Genomic DNA, 7,026 nt, shown 5'->3' with positions numbered 1-7,026 from the left:
ATACACTAATCCAACACAGACCTCTTTAAGCCCCACTGAAATTAATGCTGCCTAAGAGGCACCACAGTGGAAAGGTTGAAATTTGGGCTGACCAAGTAGGAATGGTCTGAACTCTAACCTCCTCCCTGATGTCCTCAGATATCTTTGAGAAGGGGAGAAAAAATACTACTTATTTCAGAGGGCTAAAGAAAATCAGATGTTGCATGAAATGCCCTTAGCTATAAGGGCTCTTATGTGATCAGCATCCAATTAATGTCAGAGACAGGGAGGACGATTATGACAGCTGACAGCACTGATGGTGATTAGAATAAAGATGGAACAGAATTCACACTAGATTTAGTGATGAGGTTAAAGGAGGCATCCATGGATACCTGTGCTGGAATATTACTTAGGTTTTAAAAAGGCCATCCTGCCATGTCCTACAATGTGGATGCACCTGGAGGACATTATGCATAAACCCTCCACAGAAGGACAAAACGGCATGATTCCACTTGAGTAGAGTATCTGAAATAGTCAAGTTCATAGAAGCAGAGTAGAATGGTGGTATCCAAGGGCTGGGCAGTGGGGAGGAGGAGAAGCATGGCGTTATTGTTCAGTGGGTATAAACTTGGTTTGCAAGATGAATGAGTTCTAGAGATGTGCCCCACAACATTGTGTCTACAGTTAACAGCACTGTATTGTACACTGAAGACTTTGTTAAGGCTACAGATGTCATATTAAGTGTTCTTATCACAATAAAAAAGACATTTGTAGGGCGGCTCCGGTGGCGCAGCAGTTTAGCACTGCCTTCGGCCCAGGGTGTGATCCTGGATATCCGGAATCGAGTCCCATGTCAGGCTCCGTGCGTGGAGCCTGCTTCTCCCTCTGCCTGGGTCTCTGCCTCTCTCTCTCTCTCTCTCTTCTCTGTGTATTCTCATGAATAAATAAATAAATCTAAAAAAAAAAAAAAGACATTTGTAAAATCTAACTTCTCCCTTTCTATCCAGAGTGAGTTATTTGAAAATACTCATCAATTTCTTCCTATAGAAATGCTCTACAAAAGCTTGAGAAATTGCACAAGACAGCTTGGTAAGTTTATGATATAGTAGAAGTCAGATATCCAGATCATGAGCTGAGTGGTTCCCAACCCTAGTTTCCATATTATCCCTCATTGGTAGAGGGAGAAGACTGCCCACCGAAGCCCAGGGGTAATATCACACAGGGAGATGCAGTTAGTAGCATCATGGGAAATCCATCCGCGGCAGCTCTTGGCAATGCCTGAAGGAAGATCATTCTCACCTGAGGTGCAGGGAACTCCCCTAAGTGGCTTCAGATCACCTCTGGAGTCTAGTCAATCAAGAGTCATGTCAGCCAATAGGAAGGGAGAGATTCTATGGCCAATCAAGGGTCAGGCACAGCCTTTTAGTGTTGGTTTCCACAGCTGTTGTTTGATGGGGACCAGCTAGCAGGACCAGGGACCAGAATGGGTGAGGAAGTCTTCTCATTGACCTTTCTTCTTCATTTTCTCCTTTCAATACTTACTGTAGGGCTGGCATGCATAAAGAAGAAGGTGGAGGGGTCCCAGAAAGTGATCAAGTCCTGCCCCTTTGTTTCATCAAGGGTGCACTAACATGAAAAGCATTTAAATGCACAGATTGTGTATCCTCCATGTGTCCCAACTCTAAATTAGGTGAGAGAATGGGACTCTTCCAGCCTGAACAAGGCTCCTCTTTTCCTCAAATGTAATTGGAAACATGGAGAATTGGAGGACCTTGTTTATCAGAGAATGGAGGAGAAAGGGTGAAAACACCAGAAACCCAAGAGCTGTTTCTCAGACTTGGTTAGTTTATGGGTTCTGATTGTGAGATGCATGTAACCTGGGGAGACGAATGAAAGAGTTTTGGCAATGGGAAATTATGAACGAGGAAGGGCAAACACCAGGCAAATTGGAGAATTACATCTGAGACCTGTTACTATGGTAATTTGGCTGATTTGCTTTGAACTAATCTTTTACCGTCTAGAAGTTCTAGGATGCCCTGACCTTATGCGAAAGTGATATATAAGTAACTTTGTTGGTGACATTTGGTTTGTATGACCATGGACATTGTATCGGACTGGGAGTGGACTAGGTGGTGTAATTTGTGAGGAACGAGGCAGGTTGTACCAGGGACTGTAGTGGCCACAATGCCTGAAGATAACGGGTGGTGGAGCCTACAGTCTGTCTGATTAGGTCTGTGAAGTGTCAGGGAGTGTCCATGAGGATGTCCCCCCACATCTGGACACTGTAGCCTGAGGAATGGCAGTGAATAAGCAGCCGGTATTTGAAAGGGCTTCAGGGAACACATACATATTTAGGAGGAGAGTTTCAGCTAGAAAAGGAAGGAGAAAGGAAATGTTTAGAGAAAAAATTTTGGACACATGTGGGTTTCTTTTTAAAATTGTGGTAAAATGTCCACAAAACAAAATCTACTATTTTATGTCTTTAAGAGCACAGTTTTATGGTATTAAGTTCATTCACATTGCTGTGCAACCATCATAACCATCCATCCCTAGAATATTCTCATCCCTGCAACTGAGACCACACCCACTTAGTTCCTATTCCCCCACCCCAGGACCTCTCGATTTCACCTGCTGTCTCTGGATTTGAGAGTCTAGGTGTGTAAGTGAAATCACAAGATATTTGTCCTTTGTGTCTATCTCATTTCACTGAGCATGTTTTCAAAGCTCATCTATGCTGTAGAATGTGTCAAAATTCCCTTTTTGTAGAATGTGTCAAAATTCTATAGAATGTATGTAGCACATTTTGTTTATCCGTTTATTCATTGTGGAACACTTAGGATTTTTCACGGATGAAAATTTGGGTTGTTTTCACCTCTTCGCTATTGAGAATAATACTGCTATAACCATTGATGTACAACTTAAAAATTTAAAATTTTGATATATAAATATAACCTCTACTTTGTCCTATGTACTACAGCAAGAAGGCATACCCCTCAGAATAAGAAGAAAACCCAAATATACTGTTTTTTCATTCTTTATTTTCATCTTCTAGAATGAGATCACCTGTGAGTTTAATGTCAGTTCATTTTTTTCATTATTGAAATTGCGTTAGGCTCTACTAAGTATGGGCAAGATTGTACAGCAAAGAAACTCTCACAGGATGCCAGTGGTAATGTAAATTATTATATTTATGAAGGGAAATTCTTGGGCATTATGCTGTAAGCATGATGGCCCATATATGCTATGACCTACAATTACAAAACAAGAGAAACATGTGCTTATTTGTACTAAGGTGCATGTGAAAGCTTGTTCCTAGAAGCATCATTTATGTTATTAAACTCTAGAAAAACATAAATGTCAGCCAACAGCATTAATAAAACTGTGGAATACTGACAGGGGGATACTGTACAAACAAAATAAATGAACCACTTATGTCTACATGCAACAGCATCAGGGAATCTTACAAATATAATGGCGACCAAAGGAGCCCATATAGAAAAGAATTTATCAGGGATCCCTGGGTGGCTCAGTGGTTTGGTGCCTGCCTTTGGCCTGGGGCGTGGTCCTGGGGTCCCAGGATCCAGTCCCGCATTGTGCTCCATGCATGGAGTCTGTTTCTCCCTCTGCCTCTGCCTCTGTCTGTCTCTCTCTCTGTGTCTCTCGTGAGTGAATAAATAACATCTTAAAAAAAAAAGAATTTATCGTTCTGTTCACCAAAAACCATTGTATGACACCAAGCTTTATTGTTTGGAATGCATATCTGTTCTAAAATTATAAAACAAAACTCTTAAAAATAAATATGAAAATAGTGGTAATCTCTTGGAGGAGGTTATAAAGCAAGGGTCACATAAGATGTGATTTCTTGATCTGGTTGTGGATACACTGGATTTGCTGGAAATTCAAAAAAACATGTGTTTCATGTGCTTTCTTATTTATGACATTTTATACCTACAAACTTAAACAGAAGTTTATCATTTTTGCTTCTTTGTTCTCCACTATTTGTGTCCCATGTGAACTATAAAAAAAACACCAACTTTTATTGTATGTGGATTTTAAGTCATAATTGGAAAATTCTTCCTATATCCAGATTGCAAGAGAATTCACCACACTCTTCTTTTTTTTTTAAATACTTATAGGTTTTTACTTTTTACATTTAGATTGCCAATCCTTTTGTAGTTTATTCTTGAATAAGGGGAGGGGCTTGAAGTTTCGTGTTAGCTCTTTCTAACTGGCTAACAAATTGCGTCTGAACTATTTATCAAAAAGTCCACCTTTGCACTTGTGGTTTGAAGAGTGTGCTTTATCGGTTACTAAATGTCCACATATGATTAGGTTTGTTTCTGTACTTTGTCCTTTATTCTACTGGTCTATTTGTCTCATCAGTTTTGAGTACCACCATGATTTAATTGCAGGTGTAGTAAGAGTATATTTTAATACCTGGCAGAACTATCCCCTTCTACCTCCTGGTTTTTCTTTCTTTCAGTCTCTTCCTTATTATTTATGAGTGTTTTAAAGTCTTTCTTACATAGATTTGTATATATCTTATTAAACTTATTCCTAAGTATTTTATTTTCTTTGTTGTTATAAATAGGATTTTCTCTACCATTAAATTCTCTAACTGGAGATTGTCTATATGATAGCTAATAATTTCTGCGTATCAATTGCATATCCTGATATGTTAGTGAATTAACATTTTTTATTGAGATATCATTGATGTATGACATTGTATTATTAGTTTTAGGTGTACAACATAACAACTTGATAGGTTTGTATCTATTTGTATGTATTGTGAAATGATCACCACATTAAGTCTAGTTAACACCCATCACCACACATAGTTACAAATTTTTTTTCTTGCCATGAGAACACCCCCCCCTTTTTTTTTTTCTTTCAAAGTAAGCTCTATACCTGATGTGAGGCTGGAACTCACAACCCTGAGATCAAGAGTTGCATGCTTTACCAGCTGAGTCAGCCAGGTGCCCTATGATGAGAACTTTTAAAGATCTATTTTTGTAGCACCTTAGTGAATTTTTTTTAATAGTATGAATTTTATCATTGAATATCTGGGGTTTTCGAGGTATACTCCTATGTTATCTGCAAAGAGAGATAATTTTATTTCTTTTCAAAACTTTGTTTCCAGTCAATGTCTCTTAACCTATTTGCTTCTAAAGACCAGCAGTACACAGTGTCAAGGGGTAGTAGCAATAGCGGTCATTCTGGCCACTCTCACCTTTGTTCCTGATCGTAGCAGAAATGCCGGTATCCTCCCAACTTCTTGATTAACATTTTATTTTGAGTACACCCTCTGCTTGTTCAGAGGAGACTCTTGGGTGATAAATCCATGAATATCTTCATGTCTTCTGAAATGGTTTACTTTTATACCTGAAGGGAAGATGTCACTTGTTAGAGAAACCTTGGTGATTACTGCCTAAATCCTTGGCAGAGTTTTCCTGTTTACTCTTCACTTAAATTCAGTGTTGTCATTAAGGGTTCTCAGACACAAATTCCTAACCTCTTGTAGACAAAGTGATATTCAGAGCATTCATTTGGGAATGTGCATGTGGTGGTTATTAAATATTAAATTATTCAATAATTTGAATATCATCCCTTGTTGGTAGGAAATGTCTTGCAGGTCTAAATTCCCAGAAATGTATTATCTGAAATGATAGCCACTGGTCACATGTGATCACTGAGTACCTAGAATGTGTCCAGTAAAACTGAGGAACTGAACTTTTAATTAATGCAAATTTTAACTTTAAAACTGATACTCAATTCAGTTCTTATTATTTTACAGATTTTGTTTATTTATTCATGCGAGGCACAGAGAGAGAGGCAGAGATGTAGGGAGAGGGAGAAGCAGGCTCCCTGTGGAGAGCCCAATGTAGGACTCAATCCCAGGACCCTGGGATCATGACCTGAGCTGAAGGCAGATGCTCAACCACTGAGCTGCCCAGGCATCCCCCATTCAGTTTTTATTTTTAAAAAATATTTTACTTATTTATTTATTTGAGACACACACACACACACACACACACACACACACACACACACACACAGAAAGACAGAGAGATAATGAGCAGGGGGGCAGCGGAAGAGGGAGAAGCAGGCTCCCTATGAGCAAGGATTCTGAGATCATGACCTGAGCTGAAGGCAGATGCTTAACCAATTGAGCCACCCAGGTGCCTTCAGTTTTTATTAAAATTTTTAAAAGTTTGTTTGCTTATTTATTTAAGTAATCTCTACATCCAACATGGGGCTCAAACTCAGGACCCCGAGATCAAGACTCGCCTGCTTCTCCAACTGAGCCAGCCAGGCATACTTGCTCCACTCAGTTTTTCTTTTTTTCCCCATTCAGTTTCTAGAAGGCTTATGTGTATATGAGATAGCTTGGGTAAGAGAATTTGCCTTTCCTTTGCATATTTTATGAGCTCTAAATAAAGGTCAGGTATTTCCTATGACAACTTAGCATTTAATTGAGATATTCAACGGATTTTGAAGATTTTGTATAAAAAAAACAGGTAGAATATTTCATTGATTTTTTTTTCTTACAATAAAATAATTATTTTAAAGAAGTATTTGAAACAATTTAAAGCATCTTTTCATTGATTAAAAAAATTGTTTATTGGCTGGCTCAGCTGGAAGAGCATCTGACTCTGATCTTGGGGTTGTGAATTCAAGCCCCACATTGAGGGTAGAGATTGCTTAATAAATAAAACTTAAAAAAATTGTTTACATGTTGAATTGATATTTTACATAGACTAGGTTAAATAATATTAAAATTCTCCCTGTTTGTGGGAGAATTTTAATGTGTCTACTCAAAAATTTAAAATACAAGCAAGGGGCGCCTGAGTAGCTCAGTTGATTGGCCATCTGCCTTTGGCTCAGGCTGTGATCCTGGGGTCCTCGAAAGGAGCCTTGAGTTAGGCTTCTTGCTTGGTGGGGATCCTGCTTCTCCTCCCTCTGCCTCTTCCCTGGCTCATGCTTTCTCTCCCTCTCTCTCTCTCAAATAAATAAATAAAATCTTTAAAAAAGCAATAAAATTACCTA

The sequence above is a fragment of the Canis aureus genome, chromosome 1 (genome assembly GCF_053574225.1).
Source record: "Canis aureus isolate CA01 chromosome 1, VMU_Caureus_v.1.0, whole genome shotgun sequence".
Lineage (NCBI taxonomy): Eukaryota > Metazoa > Chordata > Mammalia > Carnivora > Canidae > Canis > Canis aureus.
Note: the sequence above shows the minus strand (reverse complement) of the source record.